The 12,273-nt window shown below is 40.7% G+C and overlaps 1 long non-coding RNA gene across 1 annotated transcript; it reads right to left on the bottom strand.

The window, feature by feature from the left end:
• Positions 1-2,410: 2,410 nt before the first annotated feature.
• On the bottom strand, positions 2,411-9,720 carry LOC147999798 (uncharacterized). The gene is made up of 4 exons (XR_015643133.1): positions 9,635-9,720; positions 7,766-7,817; positions 5,930-6,022; positions 2,411-3,343 (listed from the first exon to the last, which is right to left on the bottom strand). It is a non-coding gene; the product is annotated as an uncharacterized LOC147999798 (long non-coding RNA).
• Between the last annotated feature and the right edge of the window lie 2,553 nt (positions 9,721-12,273).

Genomic DNA, 12,273 nt, shown 5'->3' with positions numbered 1-12,273 from the left:
TGAAGCTTTCCAGGATCCTCAGTCCTCTGGATAGATCCATCAAATTCTTTGATAGGACAGCAAGGAAGAAAAAAGAAAGCACCAGAACTTCCCTCCCAGCGTCTATCCAGCATTTCTCCTGTGAAATGTCCCTAGTTTGTTCAGGTCGCTTTTTCTCTAGCTTTCTCTGGATCAGGCTGGTAATAACTCTCTGAATTCGGGAGCAGCATATGTCCGCTTTGGCGTCACAGCCTTCTGTCCACACCTTTCTAAACTTCCTCTATTAAAACATCCTTAAACTCTCCTAGTTAATGTGTGACACCTATAAAAATCCTGACTGAACAAGTGTCTCTGACCCAAATGAGCTTCCAAGCTTTTTGGTAGGTAAGTTAATGTTGCACAATCAATATTAGGTTGGTAAGGGTTAGATATGCAGTGTCAAAGGAAAACTGCAGCTAGTCCTGGGTAACTGTCTCCTGCCACTCAGAAATACCCCTTTCAGTTAAACTACCTCAAAGCTGCAATGAGATCACTCCCCTATATCAGATGCTAAGGCACCAGGAAGTGTCCTCACGTGTGCATTAATGGCCACCTTCTTCAGTCACTATGATTTGAGATGGGAAAAAGCAACACCATATCTCATGAATCTGCTATTCAACTTATTAATATTGAAAATTTCCCTTAAAATCCATACTGTGGAACCCACGGGGGAGGGCAAGAGGGAGAGGAAAGGGAAAGGGGAGGGGGAGGGGGAAGGGGATTCCCTCTCTAGGATGGTCTATTCTGATTCCTCTTTGAGTGCATGGATTGCTTTCCTTGCTTAAACTGTGGTGCTCTACTGAATTATTTACTTCAAGAACATAAGACCTGAGAGTCCCCACCCACATCCCCTAGAACACAATCAGAAACATGGATGTCTTAGAGGAGGATTCTTTCCATGTGGAGGCAAATATAACTCATGTGGTTCTTTATACTTCTCTCGGGAGATGGGGTTGTGAGATCTACTCTGAGCCTCATAACTTCCTCTCTGGGAGATTTGAAAGATAACGGAAAATGCATACCCTAAGGATAAGCATTCCTCTTGAGAGCTGAGAAATACACACACACACACACACACACACACACACACACACACACTATTGTCCTCAGCATTGCGTGATGACACTTCTCTCAGCCAGCTGACAAGAATGAGTACACAATGTAGCAAGTACCCAGGACACAGATGCCATTTGATATGGTCAGAAATGTTCTGGTCTTTGGGGACAGTCTGCCTTCATTCTCTAGCTCAGGTCTGAGATATTCATGGTTATTTTATCTTCCTCCAGCCTAAACATGTACTTGGGCACACTGGTACACTCACACAGTGGTCATAAAAATCAGCTAAATAATGAGAACAAATGCAAGAATTCTACAAAGTGAGAGCCTGTGGCTGTTCCTCCCAGCTACTTACCTTTTCCCATTTTCCACACAGGTTTGTTCTGATGGAATTGGTTCCAATGATTAACCGAAATGAAATTCAAAGATTGATATAAATGAGAAATGCTGCATTGCTGTTGGTGCTGGCACAGTTGAAGTCCCATTGTTCTAATGTGTGAGACTTGTATTTTTCCTGGAGTGACCCAGCTAGCCCAAAGTGGCTCAGAAGCCTCAGGAAGCTCCCACAGTGTGGAAAGTTCTAGTTGCTCTGCTCAATGCTGCCATTATTGTTGGTTATGGCCCACCTTTGTGAACCACTCAAAGTCTCCACAGGCAGTGTGATTTCTTTTTTTGGCACCGCTATTGTCAGACAAAGTGCCTTCTGGGTATGCTGTTATCAGTGTAGCCAAATGATGTTTCTGACATTGTTCTTGGCAGGCTTGGTTTTCCGAGACGCTGCTTGGGGAGAAAACATGAAAAGCCCGACACTGTTTTGCACACTTTTCTATCCTGTGTGTTATATTTCAAAATAGTACAGATAGGAAAGTTATGCTTGGTTAAAAAATAAAAACAGGGCAGGCTGACTGTGGTGGTCATAGCTGTAACCCTCTAAGCTTCTGAAAAATGGAAGCAGTAAGGTAGGAGTCCTAAGGCAGCTTCAGCTACTCAGTGAGAACCAGGCCAGCCTAGTCTACATGAGACCCTATGTCAAGAAGCCAAATTAATTAATTAATCAAGGAAGAAAACATGGTTCCTCTAAAGAAAGATCAGTTGTCATACCAATCTACACAGTTCTGTCTGTCACTGCCTAACTTCCCAGTGAGGAACTACCTAAAACTGGGTTGAATTTTCCGAGATAATAAAGTCGTTTCACCTATTTTTCTCTCAATCATATGCCTCGGACTTGCTAAATTTAACTCAATAATACTAGGATCTATGAGGAAAACACACATGATTCATTTTACCTGAAATGATTTAATATTTTAATAGTTTATCTCATCTCACAGAGCATTCAACAGGAACAAATGCAGAAGGGTCCAATCCTTTCTTAAATGCAACCCACACCAACACTTGATCCACACATGTCAAGGGAAGTGTTTTCAGTCTGTCTTTCTTTAAGGTTGACTTGATTCACTGTTGCTTTTCCTGCTAAAGTCATTGCACAACACTGGTTAAAAGCTGTGGGTAATTTATTTTTTATTTATTTTTTTAGGAAGGTAGAAAGATAAGAGGCACCATCTCCTAATCTTCTCTCAATTGACCATTCTTGGGTTGCTAGTTCCAGAATTTTCCAAACAGATTCTGTGGTTGGGGCAACAGGATCTCAAGTACAGTACAGTCCCACCAACGCTGGCTAGTGGTTTGTATCAATTTTTGTTTATGCTCTTTTTTTTGATGACCCCTTCGAAGTATGTCTGTGACAGCCCCATCTTGCTTATGCTCTCAGTTGTCCATACGCTCATCCATCTAGATCCCGACACTGTCTACACAACTTAGGAACAAGGGGGAAGGCAGACTGTCAGGTTTCCCTTTGCTTGGACTTGGTGTCATTAGGTAGAGTATATTAGCATGTAACTACAACAAGAACATTCTTTTACCGTCTGTTATATCTCTTCATATAATCCACTATCTTCAAGAGGACCACTATTTAAAATGTGTATTTATATTTTTGTTCTTAGCTCCTACTAAGGCCCCCACACATCAGCAATATATTAGTTTTCAAATACATGTATCAGGCAGGCAGAGTAGTGTTGGCTGCCTTACTGACCATTCCAATGTCCATCATAATCCAACACATATTCATTCAGTTCACAGTGGTTCAGTGTGGGCCAGTGGGTGTGTCCAGGCTGAGTTGCTCTGATGGAGTGAGGTAGGGTCTCTGGATCCTTCCATCTCCCGGATCTAATGTATCTGGGTTTCACATTCGATCTTCTGCATTTATCGGGAGCTGAGGAAAGAACGTGTATTTGAAGATCTGTACAAGTTCAGTAGCCAAGTCCACAACTGATATGCTTTGCTGAGACATTGTTCCATTAACCTCCTAATTGCTAGAAAGTATTAAAGATGCCATATTCCTAAACGTCTAAAAGCAGAATGAAACAGCAATCAGCCCTATTGATTCAGGGCTTTGCCTCTGCCACAATCTTGCTAAGTCTATGAACTGAGCTCGCCATAACTGATAGTTGGTTCTATAATGGCGGGAATTCTAAACATCCAGTCAGGCAATGAGCTCCCATTTCAGAAGATAAACACCTTCCATTTCATGTCGCTCTTGTATTGTTGGTGTTTTTACTTTTGTGATATGAGTGATCCAACCCAGGACTTAAGGAATCCAGGCAAGTAACTGAGTCTCACCCCAAGCTGGAGTTTCCTTGTATTTAAAATACTGATCACTTTCCAGAAATATGAGTATCCACTGTGGTATACAGATGATCAGATAGAAAACTCTTACCAAAAAAAGAAAGAAAGAGAGAGGGTGGCGGGAAAGGTCCTAAAGTCAGGGGAGAAGGTATTTTGAGACTATAATTACATCATTTCTCTCTTCCTTTTCCTCCCTTCAAACTCTCTCAAATACATCTCCTTTCTCTCTTTCAAAATCATGGATTCTTTTTCCTAGTTACTGTTACATAATTATATATATATGCATATATATTCCTAGTTATAACCTGCTAATCCATATAATGTTATTTGTATGTATGTTTTAAGAGCTGACCATTTGGTATTAGATAGCCAATCAGTGTGCTCTTCTCTGGGGAGGACCATTTCTCTCACTCTAAGCATTCCTCAGTTGCCTATAGATTTTTGGGTAGGGTTGAGGTTTCGTTGGTAGGCTTTCCCTGTCTACCTTTGCATGTCAATCACTGTTGTCTATGTTCAGCTCATGTTTAAGTAGCCAGCCTCTTCTGACTTCCCAGGGCAGTCTCACAGCAAGCTACCTGACCCTCTGGCTACAAAACTACTCCTGTACCTAGGGCTCAGGGAAAATCTCAGAAGACAGGACAATAGCAATCACCTGTATGCTTTGGGGTCTCGTGGAAATCCATGATGAACAACTCAGAAGAGGACTTCCTGCTCCTGGGGTTGGGACTTTTGTTAGGTGGAAGAAGCATTGCCAGCCCAGATGAGAAAAGTTCGTGTGAAGTTTATGTAAACTATACATCTATATAGGTATGTACCTATCTATAGCTATAGCTATATAGGATTACACGTATTATAGGTATTTTTATATTAATAGTTAGTATTATGATTTTTAAGTATTCTTGCTGTTATGTTACCTCCCTCCCTCCCTGCCTCCCTTCCTCACTCCTTCTTCTGTATTTACCTCTTTCTCCATCCCTAAGTAGTACCCTCTGTCTTTGTCACATTTTTTTGATCAGGTCATGTGTGCCCTGCTATTTCTCTCTCTATCGATCCTCTACCCCTCTACCCCAGAAATGGTCCCTTTTTCTTTCCAGATATTTCTAGATACTCTAGGATATGTACACATATCTTAATATCTGGAGCTAAGAACCTCCAATGAGAAGGAACATTTTTCTGAGTCTGGGTCACCTTACTTAATATGATCTTTTCTTGTTTTATCCATTTGCCTGCAAATTTCATGATACGGGGGAAATTCTAGGTTGAGGTTGGACGGGGCTTTTTTAAGATAATTAAAACTTAGGGGCTAGAGAGAGAGCTCCATTGGCAGCGTGTTTTCTGCACATGGGTGAGTATGTTAGTTCAGATCCCTAGCACAGATGCAACAAATGCTATGATCTTAATGAAGCAAGCAGAAGGGATCCCCAGAGGCCTAATGGCCAATCAGCCTAGCCAATCATTGAGTTCCGGGTTCAGTGAAAGGTCCTGTGTCAAAAAATAATAAAAATAAATAAATAAGGTACAAAATGACCAGGAAAGATACTTAATAATGACCTCTGGACTCTATACACGTGTACAATCACTCCCATAACATACACACACACACACACACACACACACACACACACATAATCTGACATGTCTCATATACATCCAGATAGATATAGAGATAGAGATAGTATGTGTGTATATAACATATACACACTAAAAAATTACAATGTAATGTTAAAAGCTTTAGAAACCTTTGCCCAACACAAATATGAGTATGAAAACGAGTGAGAATGTAGTGTCATTGAGGAAAGGTGAATGCCCTAGGAACACCACTGAGGGTTTTAAAGGTCATTCTCATCTACATGCTGACACAGGGAAGGCTTGAATGGCATGTGCCCTGTGAAATGACAGAGCCATGTCTTCAGAAAGGCCCCACATTTGGCTCTTCCTGCCACATCTTCAAGTCTGTAGTAATTCTAAGCATAGGACTCCACATCTAATTTTGTACTGTACTCCACAAACGACTGTATAAGGATACAGTCACATGATCATATCCATAGACGGTGAGATAAATCTGCATTCGAAGTGACTTTAAAATATACTGAGAAAAATCTATCAGATTGAGGGGAGTTCCTCTGAGGTCCCTCAAGATGAAAACAGGGGAATTAAGTAGATGCTCTCTTACCCACTTCTTATCACCAAATGCTGAAATGTTGAACGCCATTAGAATACAAAGATCTCCAGCACCTTGATTCTGCAGTAAGAAGCCAGCTGCAGTCTGGTGAAGGGAAATATTAACAAAATGTAACTTCCTGAAGCAAATTGATCTGTCCTGTTGAGATAATCATAAACTTATTTTACTTGTATTAAATAATACCTGAAAATCCTCTTTGAAATTCTTTATATAAACATAGGGCAATGTATCAGTTCATAAATTTATTTTATGCAACTCTCTTTGTTTTAAATATACTTTTGTTAAAGTTGTAAATGAACATGAAGTTGAGATCAACTATATGGTCAGAAGAAAGTGCGTATTCTATTCCACCCTTCTGGGCTATTTGTTGATTGTAGGCCTTACATGACAGGCATTATTAATAACATTGTGTTGTCAATTCAGTAGAAATATTAAAATTAAATGAGCAAGATACCAGTCAAATGTAATTTTCCAGAATGTTAATTAAATGGCATTCAGTACATCAAACAGTGAGAAACACCAGCATTTCCCAGTACTCTGAGTGTAAGAAAGAAAAGAGAGTTCTAGAAGACTGCATTCCGGGGTACTCAGACACTTCCGAGGGGTACCTGCCATCTCTCGGCAACTGAATTCTCAATAAATTTCAGGAACCTGGATCCTTTCTTTTCTCTTCAAAGGAGGACAGATTCCATTGGTCTCTTGTCCCTGGTATTGATTCTTAAGCTACAAGAGCAGAGAAGTCCAATACAGAGAAAATGACTGCTTCTCAGAGTAGAGGAGCCTTGTTCCTTCCTAGTGGGTCCTGTTTGTGTTAGCCCCACCCTTCCCAGGTCACCAAGCTCTTCCCAAACTGTGCAGCAGTTTCAAATTCCTTCCTTCTGGCTTGAAAGTGATAAGAGATGGGAAGGTGAATATGAAGACATTTTAAGAGAGAGGAGAAAGCCTTCCAAAGAGCTGAATTCTATGGGAAGCAAAGCTAATGTTAACTCTTCAAGTAACTTATACAGATGTGGGTCTGAGGGGCTGAAAGAATGGGGCTGACCACAGTCAATGCTGGAAACAGGCTTACTTCAGCTTCCGTGTACATTTATACACTAATGTAGAAAGAAAGCAGTGGTCCAAGGAAGGTTGCTTGAGTTCAGAAAAACAGGGTCAGAAAAACATGTAAATAAACATCATTAGTAAGCACATACTAAATATTACCAGAGCAGCCTTTTCCCAGAACTTTCTCAGGAGAGACCAATTTATACATGAATGTATGGCACATACTAGAGTTTATATCTGGGGAAGCACAAGGCAGAAGGCCATATGCAAATTCAGGGTATATTGACCAGACTGAGTTCTGTACCTATGATCTGACACCCACTGAGTATAAACCTGTCTTATAAATTGAATGTAAATGTTTGTCACAGGAGACATGAAAAGTCATGTCCAAGAACCATCCAGGGAACAAAGTGTATCTGTGATAAAAGGTCTCTGCCTTTTCTCCTGAAGCCTCTCTTTCATTTCTGCAATGCATTATTCAACATGAAAGGCCCACGCTTGCTGATGAGCTCAGGCCCACTTTCTCTCCCCGCCCAACAAGGTGGTGGTCATTGTTTGTTTGGGCTCTTGATGTATACATTGGATTTCTCATGGTTGAGAACAGCATGGTCACAAATAGGAGAGCCAAGACACTGGGCTTCGAGGTATCACACTGGTTATTTTGAGTCTTACCAGTTTATTGATTTAGGTATTATGTACCATGATCATTATTACCCAAATTTTCTACAAAAAATGAAAGCTCAGAAAGGTTAAGTGTCTCTTCTAAACCTGTACAATTCATACCTGATAAGGGTCAGGAGATCAGTGCATGGGTCCTTCCCACATACCTGCATCCCTACAAGAAGACATAAAACAATTTTCAAAATCATGACATTTAGCAATCTCATAGTTCAGTTGTATCCGGGGCCAGCTAAGAGCAGAGACATGTACTTTGCCCATTTCCTGGTGAATCTCATCCATGGGCAGAGTGAGGGTAAATTAGCCAGTCCTCTAACTGAGGGCTTATATTTATTGGTCATTTACTTCTTTTGAAGTCAGTGAAAACATTATTCGTGTTGGGTTGGGCCTGATACTTCTAATTCTTTTATTATTAGTAGTAGTTGTAGTATTGTTGTTGTTGAATTATTTTATTTATTTGCATTTCAAATGTTGCCCCCTTCCTGGTTCCCCTCCCAGAGTTCTTTGCCCCACCCCCCTCCCCTTTGCCTCTGAGAGAATGATCCTTCACTCAACCACTCAACCACCCAACCACCCAACCATCCCCCTCATGCACCCACCTACTCCACCTTACCCCAGTATCCCCTTTCCCTGGAGCATCAAGTCTCCACAGGATTAGTCACATCCTCTCCCACTGAGAGCAGACAAGTCGGTCCTCTGCTACATATGTGCTAGGAGCCACAGACCAGCCCACATATGCTCTTTGCTTGGTGGCTTAGTCTCTGCGAGCTCTGAGGGGTACATGCTGGTTAATACTGTTGTTTTTCCTATGAGGTTGCCATCCCCTTCAGTTCCTTCGGTGCTTTCCCTAACTCCTCCACTGGGGTCCCCCACCTCAGTACCTGCATCTGTCTCAGAGGACAGCTATGCTAAGTTCCTGTCTGCACTGATGCTTCTAATTCTTATTCTTTCTTCTGAATGGAACTTGACTGTGGACGCAAACCCTGAAAATCTTCTGAGGGCTTCTTTTCTCTCAGCTGTTTTCACTATAGAATCATTCATGCCCTCACAAGACAACGCGCAGCCCAAGCCGTCTACATAAATCATATTTATTCACACATTGTTCTCGTTCTCAGTTTCTAATGGTTTTCCCTTCACAGCATTCGCAATCTACAAGCCTCATCTTTGTATCTTGACTGAAATACAAAAGGACAGTTTTGAACTATCAAAACCCTTAGAGTACAACACACATGTTGCAAGACAGTACTAGTTAACAAGAGTCTCTGGCTTTATCAAAGTTTCAAATGAAAATTTGCCATGACACTGAAATGCTGAAGGCAGGAACAGTGTCGCCCTTATCAACTGTGCCACACCCACACCTTACTTGGGTCCCAGTAGGCAGCAATCAACACAGGACAAGGGAAGACTGAACAAGGCTACATACAGCTCCTAGCTGTTCTATCTGTAGACACCTTTCTGAGATTTACACTGTAGGTGCTGGTGGGGGACAATGTCTGTTGTAATTGGCTTTTATTTACAGAATCTTCTCAGGAGGCCATTTTTATAAATTGAAAATTTATCCCATCACCTTTCCCCACCAGCCAGCATCTCTGATCAGAGATTCAAGTCAGGCAGTCAGGCATCCTGCCAGGTTACAGGTAGCTCTGACCTGAGGAAAAATTGCTGTCTCTATGGAGTTTTGTTCTTTCTGCCCTGTCTTGGTTCCAGCCATGCTTCCAGCCACGAGTCAATTGTCTTCACGGAGTCTGTCTGCAATGCACTGATTTGTAGAAGAAAATGCGGGATTGATGATACTAAGGAAAATCATTGGCTTTTAATAACCCCACTACTTAAACCCATGATTTTTTTTCTCACGCCCTTTCTGCTTATTTCTTATAAACTTCAAGGTCAATTTAATTTTTCTACTTCATTACTTTGGTGCAGAACTCTAAGCTTCTCTGGAACTCCTCCAGCAGAGGCTGATAGGTGACTTACCTGTCAGGGAGAAGCAAGGAGTCATCCATCGGCCTGGCTTTCTTTCCCCTCCAGCCCTGTCTTGACTTCTTGCATCTTTAGCCTAGTTTCCAGGCTTCTGTAATTCTCATGGCTCATCTGCTTGAACTCTACATCATACATTGTTAATGCCAAATGAATGGTTGTTTTTGCCATTCTTGTTGCCATGGCCCTCTTACTGGGTCTGTGCGCATTAGGAAGTCTAATGGTAGCTTCTCATTTCTTTGAATAGCTTCACGATTTCATGCACCTACCATAAAAACAAGCAAATTGACACCCTGCCAGGAGTAGCCAGAGGAGATCTTAGAAGAGAGTTCATAATGACACTGTTGCCATATTGCATGCCTGTAAATAATTCATTAAGTCAACCACCCTTTTGTTTTAAGCAAACACAAGCAGATGCCTTTCTAAATTGGATGCAGACAACAGTCTTCAGGAAAACATTATTGTAATATGACACTTAAAAAGAATAACAGATTTGCTTTATTGATTTTTGCTGCAGTAATATACCGCGATTACTTCTGTTACCCATTTTATCTCTCTCATGGGCTTTGTCCTCTGAACTTACTGCTTTATACTTACATGAATATGTGTGAAATTTCATTGTTAGTATCAATAGTGTGGAAAAGTAATGACGTCAATTCATAAACAATAAAGCAAATCCAGGTGATTTTCCTTTGGGTCTATGATGTTACAAACAGTAAGAACCGTCATGACATTTAAAATGCATTTATTATTATTATCATTATCATTATTATCATTATCACTATTATTATTGTGCTTGTTCATGAAAGTGTGTATGTATCTGGTAGAATTCAGAGGCCATTTTGCAAGATTTAGTTCTCTCCTTTCGCTATGTAGGTCATAGGCAAAGAAAGAACTCATACTCCAGGATTGGCTGAGCCATTTTCCTGTTTGATTTACAAGAATCTGTGTCATCAGATAATTTAAGGAAATGTAACAATTTTCTGAAGATATGAATCTCTTTTGCCTCCAAAGATCAAGAAGTTATTGCCTTTCAGACCAAATACTGTATATGGTAAAAGTCAACTAAAATTTGAAGCCGAAATTCACTGTTTATATTTATAATGGTAAAATTTGTTCGCGATAATAGATCGTTCTACCTTGTGAACTGATGTATTTATTAATTAGTATCCATAGTGATCCAGGAAGTATTGTATTCAATTTACACCATAAGATGCAGGAAAACATGAAGTGTGTGCACTGACTCATATCGACCATTACAGTGGTTCATAGGTTTAGCGATATATTAAAGTCACATGTTAGGGATTCAAAAAGTTATGTGTGCCCTTGTTTTCAAGGTTTCAATGTAATTGCCCAAATGGGACCCAGATAATTTCTTCTGTAAAAACTGCTCATAAAATTTCTATGTGCAGCCACATGGAGACTACTGAACTTCCCCCTGACTGGACACTTTTCCTTTTCTTGACAGTATTTATATCTAGAAGACTGGGTACATGAAAATATGTATACAAATTTGGAATGCTAGAACGGGAAGCAAATTTTGATATATGACTTCCATATATGTAAATATATATATGTATATATGTATATATACATATATATATATATATAGAGAGAGAGAGAGAGAGAAATCTCCAAAGAATTTAGATAAGCTTACATTTGGTTACATTCGGAATCCATTATTTCACAGAACTCTAGCCTAGTTTTCATTCTATTACATTAGGATTGACCAAATTTGGAGTACACACACAGACATCCAAACACACATCCATATACACCCATACACACATATCTGTTGGATTTAAGTCTAATCTAAAAAGATAAATAGAGAAAGAGAGATTGGGAGAGGGAGGGAGGGGGAAGGAGAAAGTGAGAGAGAGAGAGAGAGAGAGAGAGAGAGAGAGAGAGAGAGAGAGAGAGAGAGATCAGGCAAGGACTCTGAGCCCAATGTTAGATATGGAAGAACAGAGAGAAGCAGCCTTGAAGAGGTAAGGTCAGCTACACAAGACGATTCTGAACAAGAAAACAATAGGAGGCCATTGCAGTTGGTTTTATTGTCAACTGGCCTGAATTAGAATCACCTGAGTAGGGAGCCTCACCTGAAGAAATGTCTTGATTGCAGTTGGAAGCCCCACCGTGATGGAAGGCAGCATGTTCTTGGATTAGCCCAGATTTAAAAAAAAAAAGGGTCATGGCAGAAGGAAAATTACCTCACCTCACCTTTTGCTGGTTGGCCTTCCCTCTTGGCCCCATGACATGATTTGCCCTGTGGCTGCTACTGCTGACTTCTTCCTGAAGAAAGGAACCAGAGTTTGTAAATTTTCACTGTGGATTAGTGGCATCCCAGAAAACAGCCACGAAGCTGGGGCCAGACTTTGACTGCCAGAACACAGAGCTTTGTGGACTAAGCAACTGCCCACTGTCCCCTCTCTACACCAGTGAGAGACAGCCATCGAGGGTCTACCCTGACTGCAGTCTCAATGACAGAGTAACTACCTGGTTCTCAGTATACAGGTATGAATCTGATGTTATTATTTGAAAGCTGACAGTTCTTTTATGTTCATTCTATTGGTTCTGTTCTTCTGGAGCCCTCTTAATAATGCAGAACCAAAATTGTAGGGGAAAGGAAGAAGCTA

Source organism: Rattus norvegicus, chromosome 18 (genome assembly GCF_021556685.1).
Source record: "Rattus norvegicus strain SHRSP/BbbUtx chromosome 18, alternate assembly SHRSP_T2T, whole genome shotgun sequence".
Lineage (NCBI taxonomy): Eukaryota > Metazoa > Chordata > Mammalia > Rodentia > Muridae > Rattus > Rattus norvegicus.
This window is presented reverse-complemented; position numbering and strand designations above follow the sequence as displayed.